This window comes from Thermobia domestica, chromosome 14 (assembly GCF_964235325.1).
Source record: "Thermobia domestica chromosome 14, izTheDome1.hap1.1, whole genome shotgun sequence".
Lineage (NCBI taxonomy): Eukaryota > Metazoa > Arthropoda > Insecta > Zygentoma > Lepismatidae > Thermobia > Thermobia domestica.
Genome location: NC_137467.1, coordinates 48,305,733 through 48,320,884, shown reverse-complemented (window position 1 = coordinate 48,320,884; position 15,152 = coordinate 48,305,733).

The window sequence follows — 15,152 nt, the reverse complement described above, 5'->3', positions numbered from 1 at the left end:
CTACTTGAACATTAGTAGTGTAGGGAATGTACTACAGCGGACATTTGAACATACGCAACTTTAACCTCTATTCAAAATCAAGCGAAAGTTGTGTGGAGCCCTCTCTACGCGGAGCATCAGGAAGATAAAACAAATACAGATCTAACTTAACAGAGTCACTTATTTTCAGTTTATAAAATGTAGCAGCAGGATACCAAACCACGGTATGAATTTCTATGGACTTACTCCCTTATATTTATCATGTTTCTCTTGTGTGTATGTGTATCAGAGAGACAAAAAGACTAAAATAGAAAATGATCTCAAGAATTATTTGATGTAGTACCTTCACTTACTCCCAGAATGTAAAGCACCGAAATTTAAGAATTGAATTCGTAAATTTAGGTAATCGGTCCACCGTAAAAATAGAGACAAAACATTTCTGATAAGACTGGTGATCACTATAAACCTATAACGGTAATTGATAGTGAGAAGCACATTAACTGCAATCGACTAACTGGTTTGGATTTGTAGATTTTCAAGGTAAATTTTAGTTTTTTCGATCTACCATCTAGTTTGGAATTATAAAAGATTATGGTACTAGCATACTTATTGAATACCCTTCTGCCTCAACATTCTTCTTTCTCTGGTTTCATATATATTTCCTTTCGTGTGATGTGTAAAGCGTATAAAGCATATGTCTTGTACGCATTTTAAAGTATATTGTAACTAATTACATTTGTAATAAATTTCAGATTTATCATGGGGAAAAATTATCTTTTGTTGGACTTAACTGACGTCCTTCCAATAATATACGTGCGTGATTTGCTGTTTGGTAAACTCGAACTACTAGGTATGTGTTGAAAATATATTCACTTAGAAATTGGTTCTCTGTATAATGTTAAGTACGCTAAGTTTGGGTATTCCTTGTCAAAGGACTCATTAATGACTTTCGACGGGAAATTAGATTCATTACAACGCATGACGTAAACTAATGTTTCTTATGGGGATATAATTGTTGCAAAATGAAATTATGTCCTTCCTTATTTCTGATCAAAGGTTATAATATGTCAAATCACCTAATTTTAAAACATGACCGTACACAGCATGCTTTAATGACCCAGATTCTTCTTTAAAAAATGAGATTTTAATACCAATTAAATTGTGCTATTTTTTCAATTCTTTGGATGAGGAATGGACCGGGAAGACGTTTTTTTTTAAAATGTGAATTTGGCGCCAATTTCACTTTCCAGCATTGAGCATCCTGGGATTAAAATGCTCATTACTTCATTATTGTTCACATTATTGGGATCACCCAAGCGTCAAATTAAAGCTTTAAATATTCTTGTTCAGTAGATTATAACGGCAATGTACAAACCGTTACGCTGTGAAACATTAATTGCCATACAAAAAATATTATTTTTTTTTTAGAAAATGTGCCAATGCTTGAAAGTTACAACTAAGAAACCTTTACAGAACTATGTACAGAAATAATAATTACAAAAATACCAAAAGTATTCCTTTTATATTTTAACCATATCATGTATGTGCTAACGTGATTCTATAAAGAAGTTTCAAAAGTTTCATTGTTGTAACTTGCGAGCAATGACAAATTTGTAACAATACCTAAAACTGTATATTACAGCATTTGTAAAATAAAAATAGTAACAATAATTAAAAAAACTGAAAAAAGACCTTTTTTATATTGTAACCATAGCATGTACGTGTTAAGATGAATGAACAAAAAATTTCCAAAGTTTAATAGTTATAACATTCAAGGAATGCCACAATTTGTAAAAAAAATAATCATTACATTTTATGTCCATTAATGTTTGCCAACTTAACCTTCTGAAACGTTTCTTATGATCCACTAAAAGCGCAAATATTTAGCTTTCATTCGACACCTGGATGAGCCCAATAACTTGAAGAACGAAGAAAGTACGGTAATTTTACTTCCATGATGCTGAGTGCCGGGAAGTGAAATTGGTGCCAAATTCACCTGGTTTTTTTTAATCGCCCCGTTAAATTTCTCATCCAAAAAATCGAAAAAATAGCATGTTTTCATTAATATTTATATATGAAAAAGTGTAGAGAATATAAGACATTCAAGCACACTGCTCTAGATGAGTTGATATGGAATGACCTTCAAATGACCCTTGTTTTTAGCAATGCGCACCCCTATAGATTAAGCTAATCATCATTTCCGATTGTTTAAGTATAGTATGTTCATGCCGAAGGGGCGATGCTAATGTATTATTCAGGCTAATAAATCAGAATGGTGATTTATCTCATTTATGCACAGATGACGTAAACAGTGGGCATCGATGTAATTTCTGGAATTGTAAACAGTGGAATTTCTATTAGACTAAAATTCATAGCAAAATTGGTTATAGATCGCATATGGTCACTCCGCGGGATGATTCCAACATAACTCGCACTCCTGAAAGTAATAGTAAAAAACTATGATGCTGGTTGTTTAGGAATTATCACAACCTACATCACAAAAATGTTTTCTTATGTAATGTACACATGCTGTGTCTGTACTCCGATACTTAATAATTTGTAGATAGTATTAATTTGATTTATGCTTCTTACTTAAACCTAAATTCATTCACAACAAGTTAATGACAATAATGGATGTTTTCTTGTCGATTTTATTAAGGAAAAAAACTGAAATGCACTCTAAATTTTAATCAGCTTTATATGTTATCATTTATTTTTTTTCACGAGTTGTAACTATTTATTAGTTATATTATTTAATTAGAAAAAATACACGAGTGACTGCGTTAAAACTATCGTTAACACTAGAAACATCAAATAGTTCAAAAAGTTGTTGTTTGAAACGTTTATGAAAAGTTTCCGTTATCAGTAATGAATCACATTATAGACCATGTTATAATTTGTAATAGGATTTAATAAAATTTGAAAAATATTCAATACATTCATTTACAATATTCATAATGACAATGTACAATACGTTTGTTGGAAAATAATACCCTAAGTAAAATTTGTATGGTCTACTTTATAAATAAAAACATTGAGTAAGAAACTGACGGAACTGTATATTTTGTTTATTTTCCAAGTAAAACAGAAAGTATTTTAATAACAATTGGATGTACAAACTGACATCAACGCGCAAAATTTGAGACCAAAAGCTAGACTCCATTACACATTTTGTAGATAATTTGTTCCACTACTATTCATGTGTACTTAATACAAACTTTTTCTATTTTACATTTTTGCATGAATCAATCGTCTTATCCTTGTTGGATAACTGCACATGGTATTGTATATTTTTTTCTGAGATGTTTTTTTTTATTTTCTGATAAACTATGGTAGTCGCTCTCATTACAAAAGAAGTTTCTCAGTTACTCACCCAAGTTTATAAACAATTGTCTTCTGCTTATTTTAGTACCAGTCAAGAGCTGTGACACGAAATATCTCAACATTTGTGCAAGATATAAATAGGCCATCTCCTCCGTTGTTCTCACACACTGTTTTTTTCTAAGTATTTCTTCAGGAGCATCAACACTATGTTTCGATTCTTTATAGTATGTTATTGTCTCTTGTTTCATTTTTATATATTCTGATACTTTTTACTGCTTGTGCACTGAACTGAAAATGAACCTTTCTTTTATTACTTCTGCACTAGCATAATTTAACGTATTGTTCGTTTCATCTCTGACACTGTTTCATATAAAGTTTTATCCTTTTGATTAAAACAGAATGTTGGCAATTCTTTTCGTTTCTTTCTTATTGTACCCACTTGTAAACGTACTTTACTCGTCAAAGTTTCAGAAAAGGCTGTGTCTTTAAGAAGTTACTAGAGCTTATTTTTACACCTTACTTAATTTATGGATCAATTAATTTTTGCACAGTGTACTCATCTAACTGTACATTGCACGAACGATCATTATCCTTCCCAAGTTACAGGAATCCATTCAGCACTATTTTGAAGTCGAGTTTACCGATACCAAAATTTAAAAATTTTTCGGTACATATTGAATAAACTTACAAAAACTTTCCTTGTAAATAGTTGCTCATCAGCAGTAAAGTTTTCATGAGTGTTGTAGCTTCTCTTGTAATTGCTCATGAATGAGTACCATATATCAAAATTCACAGTAAATCTATTCTTCTTCAGTTTTCAGGTCTAAAATATTTTTCATCATGATATATAAATTTCATGATCTAATAAAATCTATTCGTTCTCACTTTCTGTTGGGAAATGGTGGTTCATATTCTTTGCTCCATATATTTCTTATAATAGTAGCACTTGAAAAAGTTGCACCAAAATAACATGATATACCCGTAAAATGCTCCTAGATCCTTGGAAGTAAAAGTTCTTTTATTAGCACACAGTCACATAATAGCTTGTGTTATTGTATATTCCTGTATGTGTCCCAGAATTATTACATCCACAAAGAGAAATGCACCACACAATCTAACACACTAATGTAAGAATTAAGTACAAGTCGAACTGGGTATGAGGAATGACCGAGTTTCTAGAATGCGATATTTCCTCATGCATATGGACAGTAATGTCCCGAACATTATTCATTTTTCGTTCTGTTCCATTTGCGACTACAAAATTGTTCGTAAAGAAGGGAAAAATATAGTTTTTTTCGGTATGTTACATTCCATAACTTTTACTACTGCCATCTCGTCATGTTGCTCACCTTCAGAATCAGATTCCAGTTGTTCCAGGTCCTGAAGTGTAGCAAAAATTTTAAGGGCTTCAATTCAGCAATACTTCCATTAAAAATACTTAAATTAGTCTTAAAAAGGACACTGAACATAAACAGGCACTCACAATAATATTTATATTGTACAGGAGCAAGCTGTTTGAAGAACTAAGCACTATATTTCATCACACCATTTAAAATGTATAAAATTAGATGACAAAAAAACAAAGCAACTTTCTGGTTAGTTATATACAGAGAGCAGACAAACCAATTTTAATACCCCATTTTAATGTACTGATAGCACAAAATGGGAAAGAAGGGAGCAAGCTATAAAACTGAATTTCACAAGACCATTTATGATAAATCTGTAAAAAAAAAAAAAACTGAGATGGCAATTATTTAAATAGTCCCACTTAGTGGCCCTATGTCAAATGTATCTAATATTTTATAAAAAAGTCCCTTTCCAATCCCACACAAATTATCTCTATATCTATCTATAATTGTATTCATTTTCCTCTTACTTAATATTACGCGTTCCAAACAAAAACACTTGGTGCTTCTAGGTATGCCAAACTGAAACTACCGTCTCCCACATCATTTTTTATTAAAACTCTAAATAAATTTGTTGAACAGTAAATAAATAAATATATAAAATATGATCGACTAATCTTTAAAAGTAAACGAGAAGGGGTAATACCTCGCAGCGGTCCAAAAACACGTTTGCTGCTTCGAGTGTTGATTATAGAAAGTCAATATGAAAATCAGAAATGTAATATTTTTTGTTTTAATATCACTCTTTTAAACATTATTACTTTGAAAGTTATATTATGAATGCCTACACATTTGCGACAAGTAAGATCAGGAATAATGAAACTTATTTTTCTTCATAAACTTGTTGTGCAGATAAGTAATAACAACGTTATTATTTACTACCTTACTGTTAAAGCTTACTCAGTTTAAATAATACTTAGTTTTTCATTTCTGTTACACCAATTTAAAGATTATTCAGCAGAGAACTAGGTTTATAGATTAAATTGTATAAATTGTATTCCAATTACACTTTACACTTTTCAAAACCAGTAGTACTTGTTTACATTTAACATTAGAATATATCAAATTTAATTTCATGGCTAACCTCAAATAAGATATAACAGACCGCTATTGAGTGCTTTCATGCATACATTACTTACCGAATGGCAAAGTCGAGTATGGATTGTCAAAAATGGTAATAAACGATATTTAAAACCAAAATTACTCAATACATTAATGACATGATATGCTGGAATTAGCTACCTTCATACAACATAAGTTAATACATAATCGACATTAGACAAAGTAGTGCAATTTTGTGCTTTTGTTTTTCTTCCAACATTACGTCTGCGTACACAACAAAGGCATGCGTTCCGGTTTGAATGAGTTTCTATCAAAAGGCCAAAGCGTACATCAAATATTTAAATCAGTTTCCTATGTTGAACAGGATGTAACAAAAGCAAATCGGCAATGAATCTTAATCTCTAATATTACCTATTACAATATCAAAATATTTAGTGCTCTTCGTTGAAGTACATTTTAAATTTGGAAACTCCTATAATTTCCAAAAGTGTGATTCTAAAACAAAATCACTGCATGTAATGTTCGAATAAAATTCGAAGTTAATTTTCCTTCAAGAATTTTTAGAGTTCTATTCTATGTTTTTTAAAGAAATTAATGACAACGTAATTTAATAAATTATCAGTGTGTGTCTATTGTCCCTGGATACGCAAGTTTTCCTACCCCTGTTGGCAATATAACCTTTCGTGTAGTGGCACATATATTTATAATCTTCACTTGATGTATTATTTACATACTTCAAAATAACTACCATGAAAATGAATTTACTAGCAACGCATTCTAAAATTAAAAACACCCATGAAATACAAAGATTAATATCCTTCATCATGGCACTACTTATAGTAAATCAGAGATTAGATGTCACAGGATGTTTGCATTTTGTAGTTTCTAGTATGAAAAGGAGTTTTAAACGTAGAACAACAGTGATGGGAATAATTAAACGATATGACCAGTAAACAAATTGTACTAAGTCCACAGGACGTAGCATTGAATATATGTGTTAATGAAAATGAATAAAAGGAGAAAAAGACCATACTAGGATATAACTCGGGTGGCTATTCCAGCTCTATAATGAACTTCCTTAACTCTTCAACAAACAATAAACTACATTATGCATGCAGAAAACAATTTTCAAATTAAATATTAACATATGACGGCAACAAATTCAACTTTGTTGTAATCAGCTCGTGGCAACTTTCCAAATGTAAGCGGATATGCCTTTTTTTTTTTGCAGATTCACATTCAGAAGGAAAATGTAGGTATATATTCCTACTTCTGTTATTCGTGATATAAAAAAGCAACAAAATGAAAACTAGGTCAATAAGATCACCATAATGCACATAATTAAACAGTATTGGAGTTTAATAGTTAAAGTTTGTGAAATCTACAAATATCGTATATTTAGCGTAGAGAAGAGTATCATACAATAATACTTTGAATTGTTTCAGAAAATGCCTATCTGGGTTACCTCATGCACTAGACTTTGTCACGTGATCACGCCAAAAGTCAGGTTGCGTGATAAATTCAGTCATACTGTTTCGAATCAAGAAGTGGTAAATTTCAGGCATGTAATCTCCGCGTGAGGTACACTGGATAATAGGGTGGGCCGAAAAAAAACTTTTTTTAAGTCGCTATAGCGCGGAAAAGTTGCCTTTGGTACAGATTCGAAACATTAAGAAACAAATCTGAAATCGGTTAACAAATTCGCGCGTCGCAGTTAAAGTGTATCAAAAATGACGAAAACCTTGATATTTTTAATTTCTTTCGTCTTATTTAATCCATTCCATGATTTATTTTAGTGAATATAAATTGTAGTAAAGTATAAAAATAGTAACCATGTATTGTTTTGTTTTATGTTTTCCAATTGCTCAACTTTACTGAAAACTTTTTTTAACTTTTTTATACTTTATGTCTGGGGTATTTTTGCACGTATAATGATTGGTTTAAAAACAAGCAGATTGTCAGGGACATATTTCACTGCACTCCGACAATTTACTGGATTTAATCCCGCTTCCCCTCCCTTGACTTTGAGAGTGTTCGAGCATTGCTGCTTAATGCTGAACGCTGCAAATTTTGACACTCATTCCGTGTCCGTTACGTGCTCATCATTTCCTCGCTTAGTGATTAAATGTGGCGTTGTGCAGAAGTTCTCTTCAGTGCTAGCTGTGTCACTAAATTTGTATTTCTTGTTCTTTATAATCTTGAATTATAGTGCTCAGTATTCTTGTTGTATTCTATGTGGTGATCTTTCGTAGCGCTAGAATGGCAGCTTCGAAAATGATTACGAGGCAAAATTTTGAGTGTCCTCTTTTTAGTCATCCCAGAGATTTGCCACTAACTAAATTGTCTACATACGAGGATGTACTTTGGTGTTGTTTTCACGAAAGATTACAATTATACACAGAAAAAAACAATGCAAATGTGAGATTTTCAAAAGTTCCTGGGATTGTAGGAAGAAAAATAAGAAAGCATTTATGACAGAGCGTCCATTCCTATCGTTACTGAGTACAGGATTATGCAGCTTGTTGTTGCGTATCATGACAGTTACTACAAACTGAGAAAGTCATACGGTCTTGATTTGAACAAGGCAACATTTACAAAGAAGATTGCGGATTTCAAGCAAAGATCATTGTCGTTGTTTGATGTGGCAGCATTCAAATGTCGTATCATTTTGAACTGTACGTGTGATAAAACAGAAGACTTGTGTGATTGTTTAATTCCTATCAAGTGCAAGTGTGAAAAGTCTAAGAAGATACCTGCCCTTGAGTTACGATTCATCTATTTTCAAAGGAAGTGTGTTTTGGGCAAAATTGGATAAATAGATCCTCAAGAAACAGAAAGGCTAACTTCAAGACTAAGAAGAAGGAACTACAAACATAAACGTGTTTTAATGATACTCCTTCGAGTTCATCAACCGCTTTTGAAAACGACCCTACAGATTGTTTCAGTTTAAGACTTCAACAGGACGGTTCGTGCTCTTCCGTCTTTTGTAAAAGTGAAAACGATGAGTTCGTCACAGACATCCCCACCAAAACTTTGTCAGAATGGCAAACGGGAATAAAACTGGAGACAACGGCACTAAATAGTGATGGGTTTGGTCTATTTGACCGTGCTACTGCTGCAAGTGCTTCCAGCGTACTACAAGATATTGAAATTGTGACAGACACGGACTATTCTCACGTGGTCGATAAAAATAAAATACGGAGAGAGAAATGTCATTTCAGGAGATCCTTGCAGTGTAAACCTGATACTTTGGTTCGTGATCTATACTTTGATGGGCGAAAAGATGATACCTTGTTAGTTGAATCACGTGATTCTAAGTTATTTCGCAGAGTTCGAAAAGAGGAGCACTACACTATGATTCAAGAACTTTGGTCGACATATATTGGCCACGTTTCTCCATCATCGGGATCTTCTACTGATATAGCTTCCAGCATAATTTCGTATTTGATTGAAGTTGACATTTCTTTGGGTGTCTTAGATGTTGTTGGCTGTGATGGTACTATTACCAATATAGGATGGAGGAATGGTGTAATTCGCCAAATTGAGCTTCATATAGGTAGACTGTTGCAGTTTGCTGTATGTCTTCTCCATTTTAATGACTTGCCTCTCCACCACTTATTTCAACACGTTCATGGAGAAACAACAGGGGTCTGAAAGATTACCTCTACTTGAATTTGAAAGAGTTGACTGCATAATCCCTGAAGTAGACCATCAAATTTTCAGCAAAGACCAACAGTACCTTTTGGATATTTCAAGATCAGTAAATGAAGGAGATTGTCCAAAAGACTTGTCCTATCGAGAGCCTGGCACTATGTCGCACTCAAGATGGCTGACAACCGGAAACAGAATTCTTAAGTTGTACACCAGTACTGAAAATCCCTCAGAAAGTCTTAAAGAATTGGTATTCTTTATATTGCGTTCATGTGCCATTGTGGTTTAAAATCTAAAGAAGCCATTTATTTAATAGAGTTCTGCAACGTATTTAATAGAATTTGGTGTATCTCTTTTTGATAGATAGAAACAATTACATTCTGGCAAGAATATTCCAGTTTTACTTTGGATGTGCAGACTTGATAGTACGAATAATAGTCTTATCTTAATATTTTTTAAATAAATTATTTATTTAAATCTCTTCCAAGTTGTTTTGGTTTGAAAGTTAATAAACAACACAGAAATTAGGAAATATAATATCTATAAGTTCCTAGATAAATGTGAATCTGCTAGGTTTAAAATTTCTGCTAAAAATTTCTAAAAGAATGTAATATTCGCGTTACTCTTGCTCATAAAGAATATTGGTTATGTTTAAAATTCATTTACGTCAATTTCAATATTGTCATTATTGACAACGCACTTCTGTCGGTATTGTTTCCTTTACCTAAGTTAAAGTTAAATAATAATTTTAGTTCTTAGTTAATACGTAACATGAAGCTAAGAATTATTCGTTTATCAAGTTGAAGTCAACTTATTCAATCTTCTATTTCGCAATCGTTAAATCATCATTTGCATTTGTTGAATTTCAGTTTCGTTTGGAGGAATATTCGCATTGTGTGTCGGTGGAAGCTTCCTGTCTCTTATAGAAATTTTGTATTTTATTATGTGCCCTATAATTTCACACTTGATAAGATTGAAAATTTACCTGAAACAATTCTTCGCAACCTTAAAGAAAACCAGGCACGGTTCAAATAGTATGATGCAAATTGATCACAGCAAATTCTCAACAAATATTCAACACACGGAATGGAAATTCTCAACAGAACCGATGCAACACATATCGTATGAGAAGAAAACAAAAATAACATTAAAAAGAATGGATAAGGCATGGATTCACAAGAACGAATCAGGAATATGTACTTTTGAAAGCGTTAGAGCTATTAAGAAATGCTACAGTATTTGCAGGTAAAATATATCAATTGTTATTTTTCTCTTGTTATCTTATGCGTTGTAAACTATATAAAATAAATGGTAATAGTGCAGAAATATAATGCTTGTTTTTTTCTTGTTTGCTGATTACAAAGTATCAGTTTTCACGTCTGTTTACATGCTATACTAATTATGCACAGGTTGAGTCAGCTTTTGACATACTAGGAACTTCTAGGTAACAAAACTTTAATTGCAAGTAATTTTTTATTGAGGTAAATAAGCCTTTAGGATCTTCATATCACACTTAACTAATTTTTTGTTTGAAGTTTTTTTCATCGTCTTTTGTTTCTCTGTAATGAGCATTTAAAACTAGTGAACTGAAAGAATCTTCAAAAATTGCAAATAAATTTTTGATTCTCAGCTGTGTTTGTTAAATAGCTGGTCCATTAGAACATTAGTTTAAGAACTATTCTACATTTTAAAAGGTACAGCATTGTTAAAATTTGTATGGCGTAATAATACATTGAGAGCGCTTAATTGATCGAAAACTTCCAAAAAACAATGGCAAATGAATCGCGTATACTACGTTAAAGAGTGTGTCAGTATAAAAGGCAATGAACAAGTGGCATGACTTATCAGGTTCTAATCAGTCAAACATGTACTTGTTAGTTTCATAGACAATTGCATCGCATTTAATCTCAAAATTCGGATCATTTCGTTCAACTTAGTTTTCATGGTACTGAAGAATGAGATAAAATCATAGAATGGGCAGTGTAATAACAATAATTGGAAGATTACGTAAATAACGTTTATGTTTCCTCGGCGTAGTTATCATCCTGAATGTGATTGTAATGAACTAATCATGTTAATTGACTAGTATTGTATAACTGAATAGTAACTTAGAATTACTATAATAGACACATTAAGTATTTCACTGTTAAAAATCGTGTTATTATGAAAACCATATAGTCACAGAGAGTTTTCTACTTTCAAATCTAACTCGCATCTTCTGATGAAGAGGCAAAATATAATACCACTCACCTCCAGTGTATTATAAGAATTCCTCTATACCCTACACAATGTAAGAAGGTACTACACAATAAATTTGCTAAATTCTTTCACACCCTAAAGTTTCTGGCAATAAAGAATTTTTTTGCATACTTCATAAAGTGGATGGATATAAGAATTGTTGTTTTCATGTGTATTGCATTTAATTTCCTACCCATATTCTTTTTCATCCATTATATATTATGTTTATACTTTTTTCATAGGTTCCTCACAGGAGTAGCGTATTACATAATTTATATTAGTATAAACAACGTTAATTACATGCATAATGTGACAATAAGCTTTTGCTTAGGAATTAATTAGGTGGACTTGAGGTTGTATGTATATCCTGAATGAATGAAATTATACACGTCAATCTTTAGCGCTTAGGACACGAAATCTATATATTTATGGACTGTGTATTCTTTCTGGAGACGCTACGTCCGTATTTATACGGACCAATGAATTGTGTTATGTATTGAGCTTAAATTAGTATGGAAACGGATTTCATTATTTTCAAGTTTTCAAGCTATTTTTGGGATTGTGCAATAAGATGGCAGTATGCTTGCACGAAGCTTGGCGGGAAGTAGGTTATGTTCCTCAGTCATCTTTCTTGTTTTTAATCGTGAAATGTGACAGAACGTAGTAAAGAAGTTGTTCTAGACAATGAAATTCAAGTGTGGATTGATGAATTGTCGTCTTACAGTAGCAGTGACGAATATTTACCGTATGAGGAAAGTGATATAGGTGACACACCAGATGTAGGTGAATATTTCGATGAATCATTCTTCTTGTTTTGTTCGGAATCGGTATGTATAGTCTATAGTTTTCTGATAAAGCACAAAGCTTTCCTTAAGCTTGCTCGTGGAGAAGGACATTGGAAGTCAATTTGTTATTTGTTATGTGAAATAATTCGAGGCCCATTAAAGTGAATTTGGGCATTTCCTTTTGATTTCTTTCTGAAAGTGGTGGAGACATTGTGTGGAGAGGGACTCCTACACCATACCAAATGACAGCCGTGCTACGCAAAATTAGTCTGTAACCAAAACTGTCTGGAAATCAGAAAAGAGAGTGCCTGATATTTCTGTTTTTACTAGGTATTGACAGACGCACAGCGCTTGATGATACATGTAATGTAGTTGACTTTTTTAGACATTTTGTTGAAAATAAAATATTGCTTGTTATGAAAGTGCAAACTATTTTGTATACAAGATAGAATTAAAGCAAGGTAAGGAATAAAAACATTTTAAAACCCAAATCAGGACTAGCTACGTGGAACACAGTGACGATGGAGAACATAAATAAGTTTCTGGCAATAGTTCTGCATGTGTGTATAAGCTACAATCTATCGCCGGAAGATCACTGGTGGACTGATTCAATTCTCAGTTGCAATTCCTGTCACCACATCTTGTATCGTGACAGATTTTTGTCACTTCTTTCTAACTTCCATGTTGCCAACAAACACTGTAATGAAGAAAAAAGGGAGAAGAGGTACGAACCCTTGCACAAAGTCAAACCTTTGTATGACTTTCTTCGTATAAAACTTCAAATTTCATATATTCTAGTTAAAGTTGTCACTGGCGATGAAGCTGTGTGTTTCTTCATGGAAAGAGAGGATTACAAGATATATGGAAAAAAAGCAAAACAAGTATGGAACAAAATTTTATGTATTGGTGGAAGTTGCAACGTGCTCCATATGAAATGTCAGAGTGTATGCATGATAGGTTAATGGGACTGACAACAGTGCATCCGATGTAGTCATAAATCTGTTAGGCTATCTTGCCAATGAAAGTTACACTGTTTATTCAGATAGGTTCTATACTAGCTTATCATTGTAAGAAGCTCTAGAAACTATGCAGACAGAGTTGGTGGGAACATTTATGAAACAACGGAAGGGTATCAAAAAAGAAGTACTTGTCGCCGATTTGAAGAGGTAAACAAATATACAGAAAAAAGGAAATATACTAGTGCTTAAACCGAAGGATAAATATGACGTATCGGTGTTATCTTCCAGGCACATAGCAGATGTTGTGATGTTAACGAATAAAACAAGACAGGGAATCCAGTATCAGTAGGGGATTAAAATTCAAACAAAAGGGAGTTGACCTCTCTAATAAAAAAATCATATTCTCTTCTCACACACCACATGCATGAAATGGTGGAGACGACTTGCTATACACATGATTTCGATGCCAGTGGCAAATGCGGTACTTGTGCACAACACAGTGAAATCATAAAAAAAATGTCTGTTTCCCGTCTCAATCCTACGTTATGTTCACAATTAGTGGAATCATCAAGTGCAAAAGCAACGCAAAATACAGACAGAACGAAAAGTGACCGGCTAGTTCAACTGCACTTGGCATTGTCTTGATGTCACCCATTACACTTCCAACAGATACTGTCAGTGTGTTTCCCACAAATTGGCACTTCACAGAGAGCATATCGCACCGGTTTGTTTTCTGTTTTTCTCACGCTGAAACTGAATCTCCTCCTTGTTTTTGTTCATGATCTCGGAAAATATACTCACGCCGTCTGTCGATAGGTGAGCGTGGCGCTCAAAAGTTACGCCCAGTCCCGTTTAAAGATCAGTACTACTCCAATAGAAGAGAATGAAAAGGTCACACTTGCCTCTGACCCAAAAGACACATCAAGGGACAGCTGGACAGCGCCTCTAGTCTGTAACTCCACTTGGCCAGCTTGAAACGAAACATAAATCAGGGTGAGCTCGGCTCTCACCTGTCGACCGTTCCAGGGATACGATCAGCGTTCTTTTATGCTAATCCAAATATATTTCTTGGAATTTTAGTTCAGTGTGTTTTAACTGCATATATTCTCTTTCAGAGGAAGACGAAATACAATCTCAGGAAACAACGTGCGGAGAAATAACAGAGTTCAATCTATACGTTATGCATTTGGTGAAGCTATTAAGACTTACATTATGCATTGCTCACTCGATGGCGTAAAGTATGTTTTGAAGGCACCAGGGGTATTTCATAGGTTAGAAAATCAATTCAATCTCTTGAAAGATATTGTAAACTTATTGATATGATTAATTTAGTGAACTAATAACATTAATTTATATTATTTTAAAATGTAAATAATTTCACTGGTAATTATGTTTCCACGATCATAAATTGTTTCACAGGGTTAGTTACCTCATAATGTAACATTTGATTTTTATCTTAATGCTGCTTTTAAATGTCACTGTTATGTTAAATAAAGACCGTTTCTCTTTCTTCCGTTTTATCATTAAAGTTTTTTTTATATTTTACCTACATGAATCGTGAGTAATCCTCTCATTCTGTTTTAGGCCGTCCGTCGGATTCTTTCTGATCCCACGGTGAAATCATTACTTTAGCTTTTTTGAAGCTAGCATTATATGACATAGCTAATATATTGTTATAATGTTAACATTACTTCATATAATGTTTCGCGATAAAAGCTTCACGTAAAATATATGAACGAGTAGTGTAT